This window comes from Amphibalanus amphitrite, unplaced genomic scaffold (genome assembly GCF_019059575.1).
Source record: "Amphibalanus amphitrite isolate SeventyFive unplaced genomic scaffold, NRLGWU_Aamphi_draft 000446F_arrow, whole genome shotgun sequence".
Taxonomy (NCBI): domain Eukaryota; kingdom Metazoa; phylum Arthropoda; class Thecostraca; order Balanomorpha; family Balanidae; genus Amphibalanus; species Amphibalanus amphitrite.
The window spans coordinates 488,513-496,865 of record NW_024881940.1 but is presented as its reverse complement, the minus strand read 5'-3'; positions in this window follow the sequence as shown (position 1 = coordinate 496,865).

Sequence of the window (8,353 nt, the reverse complement as noted above, 5' to 3'; positions counted from 1 at the left end):
ACTCACTTCCGGTGTTCACAGTCATTATAGCAGGCCTGCGCCTTGTTCGTGTCGGCTCCTCTGCGGACAGTGTGTCCGTCTGCCGTCACGAGCTTCAGAGAGCCACCGCGAAACTTGACGGCTGGTATCTGGTCGGGCGGTTCACCACTGTGCGAAGAGAGCATCTGAAAATGACCAAGAGGTAATTAATCAAAGCCTGGGACACACTAAAAATCACTAAAAAATAACCCACATCTGACATTTTACATGGTATGCCTGGTAATTCAGGTTTCAAACCTTCAATGCAACCATTAGGTAACGACACTTGACAATGAGACCAAACATCTTCTGTCCATGATAACTGATCAAACATGCGACAGCACGAGTGTAATTCACATGCAGTACAACCACAACGAACATAACAATTTTTATTACCTATAGCTTTCCCGCTCCCTACATCACGGATGAAGTGTGCACTACATATACTCACCCTGTTCTCAAAGACGGACTGATTTCCCTGCAACGACAACAGTTGAACCGACCGCTTGCTAGAGCCAGTTCAAAAGCAATATCCTGAGGCAGCAGCTCAAAGGAGGGATCGACACTTGACCAACGCGGCAGCGAGACTGGCCGCTGCGCTCAGAGGACGCGTCTGCCTGCACGCAGCCCATCTGATTGCTTTTCCAGGCTTTCTGGGCCACCGGATATGGTGCCCGAAGCGCCTTCTCAGATCGGTTGGGATAACAACGTAAATCACAAGCCTGTCTAAACATGGGATTCGATTGGGCTATCCGTATCGCGTCCCAACCGATTAAGCATGCGGTCCGGAAATCCTGAGTCGCCCTACCGCCGGCCTCTGAGGTCCGGTATCGATTAGGACAACCCAAGCCTACCCAACCCGGTAGGGACAAGTCTGGACATCCGGAGCCTATCCCGACCGTCCCCAACTGCATCCCGGACGAATTGCTGGCTGGGATTACATGACAACAAAAAGAACACAACAAATACAATACTATCCCTGATATTTTGTATATTTTATTTTTTAATTGAATCAAAAAAGAATCATTCAAAAAAATTTGGCTGAATCAAACGTGAATCATTCCTTTTATTGTTTTTTGATTCTCTGAATCAAAAGGAATCGATTCACCAAATTTTTTGAAGGAATCAAACGGTGATTGAATCAAACAAAAATTAAATGAATCAATGATTGAATCGATCCAAAAAAGGTGAATCAAAAACCAGTCTGTTAGGTAAACGCATTTCGCAAAAAAAAACTCTTAAGCTGTTTTTCTAGGTAGGTACCTAGTTTCTTTCGGCTAACCTATGCTACAGTTTAGAGGCATTGAAATAATGAATGAAAGAAAAGCCGTACTCGTAAAGCCTAAGTGGGAAGGTGGAAAAGAGAGGCAAGGATTGGGGCTAATCCTCCCCTGCGGCTGGGATTAGGACGATAATCCCCCTTCACCACTGAATGGACACTGGGCAGTGGGCACACTTGTCATTTGTCAATTTGGGGAAGCGATTTCGCGGGCAAATATTTGTGTCAACTGACAGCAAATGCCAAATGGTGCTGGTCGATGAATGTTTGACAGACAGTTGATGACTGGCGACTCGTCAAAAACAGTTGAGTGGGGAACCAACGGCAGGGGACCATCGGGAAGGGGCATGGTCGGGTTATTCTGGATGTCTGAGAGGACACATGAATTGACTGCATACCCCTATTTTCTGAAGGAAATGTTCGGAATTATTTGGCCACTTTATCCATAAATTATTTAAAGGTATCGTTTTGTCTATATTAATCGGATGATTTTTACAGATAATAGTATTCAATATTCATTATGGTTTATTGTTACAATTAACTACTTTGATCCAATTTGTCGTGAAACGCCCCTGAAGAAAAAAAGAAAAGACAAATTTCAGACACTCGCATATCGACTTCGGCAATTTGAGGAACGCGTCTTTTTTTTATTGACCTGATCTGACAGTGACTACCCATCTATAGTTTACGTGTAATAATGTCATAAAATCAATTTACCTTTAACTATGGGCATGGGCGTAGGAACGGCTGGAACATTGTGGGTGCATGGGTGCAGAAATCCAGCCATGGCCCGGTGAAGCGGGGAAGGGGGGTAGGGAGCGGCACCCGAGCGAAGGCTCATTGCGAGCTTTGAGGGTATACCATGTCGAAAAGGTACCGATAAGTGCATTTGGAGGCATTGATAATGTCAATAATGACTACCGCAAAAAGTAAAAGCGGCTAACTTAGCCATTTTCGTAGATGTCGGGCTAAAAGGCCTTTTGACAGTGGGTCTTCGGTATGTGTTCACTGTTCAATCACATGTGCTCCATTTCTTCTTTTTTATTTAAGCACAAATGTAAGTTTTGAAGACCATCACAGTGGAAAATGCTTCGAAAGATGGATAGTGGGCAAAATATCCTGAATGTATCGTGCTGCATGGGAATTAGTATTGCTGAGAAAGGGGATTTTTGTTCCAGATTATTGTGGGTGCAGAATACGTTGTCTGCACCCACTGGGGAATTATTGTGGGTGCAGCTGCACCCACTGCACCCATGGTTCCTACGCTTATGTGACTATGGAAACATTATCCCTCCCAACAAGCAGGTAAGTAAAAGCTCCCCAGAGAAGGCGCGTCCTAAGTGGACCGAGAGGCAAACATGTCACACGCCGAAACTCATCATCCCATTCATTCATTACGTATTCCGGGTCCATCCTTTTCTTCGGCAAACCAGTCTCGAAGCTGTTGGAGAAAGTCGGATGCGCGGGGCGCGTGCCACTTGGCTCCAGCGCTCCCCGCACGGCGCTGGAAGTTTGAGAGCCACCGCTCACCGCTACAGGTAAGAAGCGGTACAGTCTCGAACACCACCGGCGCGTGGTGGACAGTCTCGGCGCCGGCGCTGTCACAGACGGGCACTAATTAGTAATTAACTTGTGCCATAGTCTGGTGTCTTTTCAAATTGTGCATCTTTTTTGGCGGGGAGGGGAGGGGAGAAGTGGGTCTTCCAAAGATGCAGTTTTATGGACGCTATGCTGACACAGCGAGGACGTTGAGGCCGAGGGAAGGTTACTAATTTCACCAAATTTTAAATTTTAACCCTCGCCCTAGCAGGGCATTTTTCATAACGCGGCCTGGCAGGGGGGGGGGGGGGTTGATGCGACCCCCCTCGCGATTGGCTCCTATGGCACCTAGAAACACCAAATTTGGTAGGTAGGTGGGTCCCCTAGAGTTCTCGCTCCTGTGCAAATTTGGTTGCTCTAGGTTAATATTTAGGGGGGTTTGGGGGGTATAAATGTAAAAATTTCGCTAAAAACAGGTCAAAAGTTTTCGCTTATAACTTTTGATTTAATTAGGTAAGTTAGAGAAAAAAAGCACCAGTGAACTCAGCACGTCAAGGCGCGTCGAATGATATACTTTTTTGCTTGCTTAAGTGTACTTAAAGTTTTTTATTAATTTTTAAGTTAACTTTAATTAATTGATTAAGTTCAAGTTAACCTAATTGCATCATATCGCACATCATTCGATTCGGCTGATCACCAGGAACACAATGACACCATTTTTAAGCTCTAGCGTCATTATTTGCCAAGTTATTGGCAAAAACGTCATTTGACCTCAGTTGACCTCGTTTGACCTGACCCGTGGATAAGTACACCAAACAAAGAAGCACCAAGTGACCTGCTGTTAATTACTATGGTTTCAAAGCACAAAAGTGATAGAACAAGAAATGTCAATCGGATACCAACTTTTTGGTATACCGATACCAAACCGATACCAACTTGGTATTTGGTATTTCAATCGTAATGTGTTTGGTATTTTGTTGGTATCATAAGCCCTCACTAATGTATAAGAGGCTAAGAAATCAGTAAAAAAAGTTGGTATTTCCCTCAGTTTCCCAAGTTGGTTTGGTTTCTCAAACCTATTTTCCCATGGTTTTGGTTGGTATTTGTTTTGGTATCGGTATTCCGATTTTCCGTAATTGACATCACTAGATAGAACGAAGCAGATATCTCCAGTATTTTCCGAATTTAGTAGTTTCTCATAGGCTTAACATTACGACGTAATGACCTCTAGGCCATGACCTCAGGTCAGTGACATCAATAAACCCGAACTATATATTATACAACTCGGTGAACTTAGCACATCCTGAAAGTTTGAAGAAAATCAGTCCAAAACTGTGAGTTGGACAGGTGCAAAAAGAAAATTGAAATTTGACCATGACCTTGTACCGGTTTTTCTGACCTGGTGACCTGACCCAAGGTCACTCGGACTTGAAACTTTCAGGTCATATGTAAAAAGGTTGGCCCATAAGCTGTGCCAAATTTGGCTGCGGTTTTTACGCTATCCTCGAAAAACCTTAGGGGGGGGGAGTTGCATCAACACCCCCCCCCCCCCTGCCAGGGCGAGGGTCAAAGGAAATCAGGAGCTCAATTCCTTCGATGCACTTTCACAAGCAAAGCAAAATGTTATAAATTTGGACCCTCATAAAAGGGATATCAAGCAGTCGCTGGTCAAGTAAACCAGTCCAATGACTAATATAACTATTCTATTTGTTATATCCATTTGCGACTTGTTACTGCCACATTCATGATTTATCATACCATGTGATTTATCACAATCATGATTTATGTCACATATATTACTTAGCACAATTATGGGAAGTATGACGGTGGTGGCCATCAAATTTTCTAAATGACCGACTGTCATCAAATAAACCAAGAATAAGAAATTAAAGGGCGCAGAGTATTGGACGCTATCGTTTTTATGAAATATCGGCCACCACCCCAGTTTACATATGTATTACATATTATTAAAGAAAAAATGAATTTAGCGCTCAATTCCCGAGGGCACGAAAATACACGCTTCCGTTGTATGTTTCGGTGGTAATTGCGTTGAAACAATTGAGTTCGGCTGCTATTTTACTTCATAGGCATATAACGTGCCTTATTTTAGTGTTCAAATTAACATATTTTATTGCTGCATTTCTGTCATTGCCTGCTGACCGCTCCCCGTTTCCGCCTGTCGCAGGACCAAGAGCCGAGCAAGGAAACGGACTAGAAATGACGTTCCCTCCCAGTTCCCACTCAAACTGGCTAAATCAAATCATTGGCTAAAATCTCCAAAATGCGTTATTTTTTGTTTCGCTAGTTCTGGTCAGTTTCGTGCTAGTGAGACCTGTTCCGGGGCCAGGGAATGATAATATAAGGAAGAGACATTAGCCGTTTTCACGACGGCCATCTGGTACACATTTGGTGCACATCTGGTACAGATTAGGTGCAGATTTGGTCAAATCAGGTTCCGGTGTGTCTCTTAGCAGCTATCAGCTAGGGTTGCACTAATTGCTTCTATATGCCTGCTTTGTCATATTATCAGAGAGCATCATCGATTAAAACACTGAAATAACTTCATAAAATACAGATATTTGCTTTAAAAGAAATACGTTGCAGATTTGGTCAAATCAGGTGCATTCGCCGGATAGCCCGTCGTGAAAACGGCTATTGGTGACTCGACCACCAAGGCTGAGCTCACCCCGACACGGCGGTTTAATAGTCCCTTTCGTTGGGACGGGAGTGTCCCGGCCTAGGAGAGGTCACTCCGCCGTTCAAAAGGTCATCCCGAACTGGGTATGCTTCTATTGGAACTATCTTTACCGGTTGTCTGGTTAGGGTTACCATAATCCCGATCGGGAAGTGTGATCCGAGATTTGGATATAGGCTGGGCCATGGACATTAGACAGTGAAGATGTGTAGAGAGCACTGGCAAGACACGACTTATGATCTGTTGATATCATTTGATGGAATGGTAACAAACTGTCTGAACCCATGGTAATACAACTGAAACTATCATCGGCCATCTGAACTTTCAGGCTGAGCGGCGAGCTGTTTGTCGAGTGTCAACCTCAGCTTATGTATGTACTCGTATTGGTAAGTGCTCCATTTACGAGACAACAGCGGCGTTGGTATACCATGGCTGTCCTCACGCAGCTCGATCCTTACTGGTGATCTGACTCTGTCAATGTCTCACCGGACATCTAATGCTAAACATAGCCGTGGGAAGTATACCACACCAATATCGCATAAGCGTGGGCCATTGTAAACTGTGAAGTCGTCGGACCGATCGGCCTCAGCTGAAGTCTGAAAACCTCGCGGCATGGAACTTGTAGTTACACGCAATTGTCGAGCTGGCAATGTCCGTTCCGGGTGCCCCGTGGGTGGAGGCAGCCAGATTCAACTGTGGAACCCATGTCACAGCACACCCACACCTGAAATGCGTAGGCACATGCACGCAAGCCACACACGCAATTTCATTTCATGGACATGGTCGTTTACCTTCATAGGCGCACGCAGCCACTTACGTGGGAGGTGTTGGGAGTGTAATGTTTTCGACAGTAGCCGCTAGAGGCGCTACTATCGGTGGGTCTGTCGGTTCACAGATGTCGCCCCCTTCCGGACATCCCTCGAGTCAGCCTACGAAACAGTCCAGGGGTCTTATCTATAAATGCCGTAGAAATGTTTTAGGAACATTGACTGAACAGGGGTGGAACTTAAGGCTCTTTTGGGGCACGGGCCCCCGATGTTCTCGAGGATCCCCAATGGGGACCTCAGCTGAAGCTAAGAGTAAGTTGCAGAAAACGGGTTTTAAATGCAAAATGTTTCTTACACATTTCGGTCCCTCGTAAAGTTAGGTACATACATACTTAAAGACGGTGCTAATAATTGTTTCGTTAACTTGAAGTCGGATAGGTACACATTTGCCAATTCAGGTGACATCCTTACATGCTACAAAACACCGTACCTACATATTCTAAATATAATGTTACCGCTCTTGGCGCTTTATAAGATTGAAGTTGGACCCAGGTCTCGGGGGGGGGGGGGGGGGGAGACTGCATGCCCATGGAGGACTGCCTCTGTTTGGATTTTGTAGATAAGGCATTGGGAACAGTCAGCTACTCGAAACACTTGCAAGTTCGCTGTTATATGTGACGATGGCTAGCTGTGACAGCTCTGATGAGTTTGAGTGTCAGCCTCAGCTCTTCAGGAGACGCTCTGCAGAGTCAGACCCTTGGCCGACATCAGACACATTCGAGCATAGTCTGTGGCCACGAGGCGTCTACTTGTTAACCCCACCACAAAGACGACCGTTTCGCTAACGCGCAGCTGGCGTCTACTGCACCGCTTATAATGAGTGAATTATTCTGCGCTGCAAAGTGCAAACGCACGCCTCGGAGTCGCTGTGACCTTGACGGTGCTCTTCCTGTTGAGTGTTGCTACCTCGAGAACCGACCGCAAAATGAAACTTCAGTAACACTAATTCGCTCGAAGGAGATCCGATCCTTTGGATTCAAGCGGTGTTTCGGGGCTTCATTCAACAGTGTCTCTTTGCAGTATGTAACTTGACATTTCGACATTCACCAGTTCGTCCACAGCATAGGTATTACCCGTTCCGACGAAATATCGTATCCTGTGTAGATCGAAAGTGATAATAAAAGACAACGAAATGGCTGTAAGAGAAATCATATGCCATGCCACTCGCTGCTGGATCAAGCAAAATGCTCGTAAATCAGTCAGTATTTACTAATTTTTTGTCTTCGTGTCTCCAGCACATTAGGCACCACATGACCGCCCAAACCAACCAATTCGTCGTCTTTGCTGTTGTCTGACCCTCAGCCGTCCGCTTACCAACAGGGCTAAACATTGAACAATGCTTACCGGGCCTCTCGTCGACAGCATTTCTGCAGTGGCATATTACTCAATCGGCCAGTGACCGGCCCCGTCTGCCCCTCCCCTTCTGGAGCCCCCCCCCCCCCAGACTGACCGACCGACCGGCCCGGGCCGACCGGTGAGGCCTCATACGCCATTTGGCACATCACGCCACTATATACGGACGAAAATTTATGCAGAATTATTTAACATCATGATACGTAAGTGAATCTTTATTCCTCCGCCGCATAATTTAATAAATGTATCATAAATAAATCACCGTTACACAGCGAATTGCTTTGTGCTCGAATTACGCGGTCTGGTGCATAAACACATCATCACGCTAGTGTGACATTTTAGTCACTTTAATCCAAAGTTTGTGTTCAATGCGATGGTCTGTGAGCTATCGTTATGATATAACTCAATAAACTTGCGCTACCTGAAGGCATACATGCATAATTCTGGTTGAGATTTTACATCATTCTATCCTTTGCTAGATCTGTTACATTATCTTTGACCGTCCATTTCATGCAGTCTCAAATTCCACCAACTTTCGCCACCGCACCTGATTTTTTTCCTCATTGTCGCTGGCCCTGCACCACAGTGCGGCGCACCGGCTGCCTGGCAAGTAGTAGTACGTATACAGTCAAGGTCCTGTAA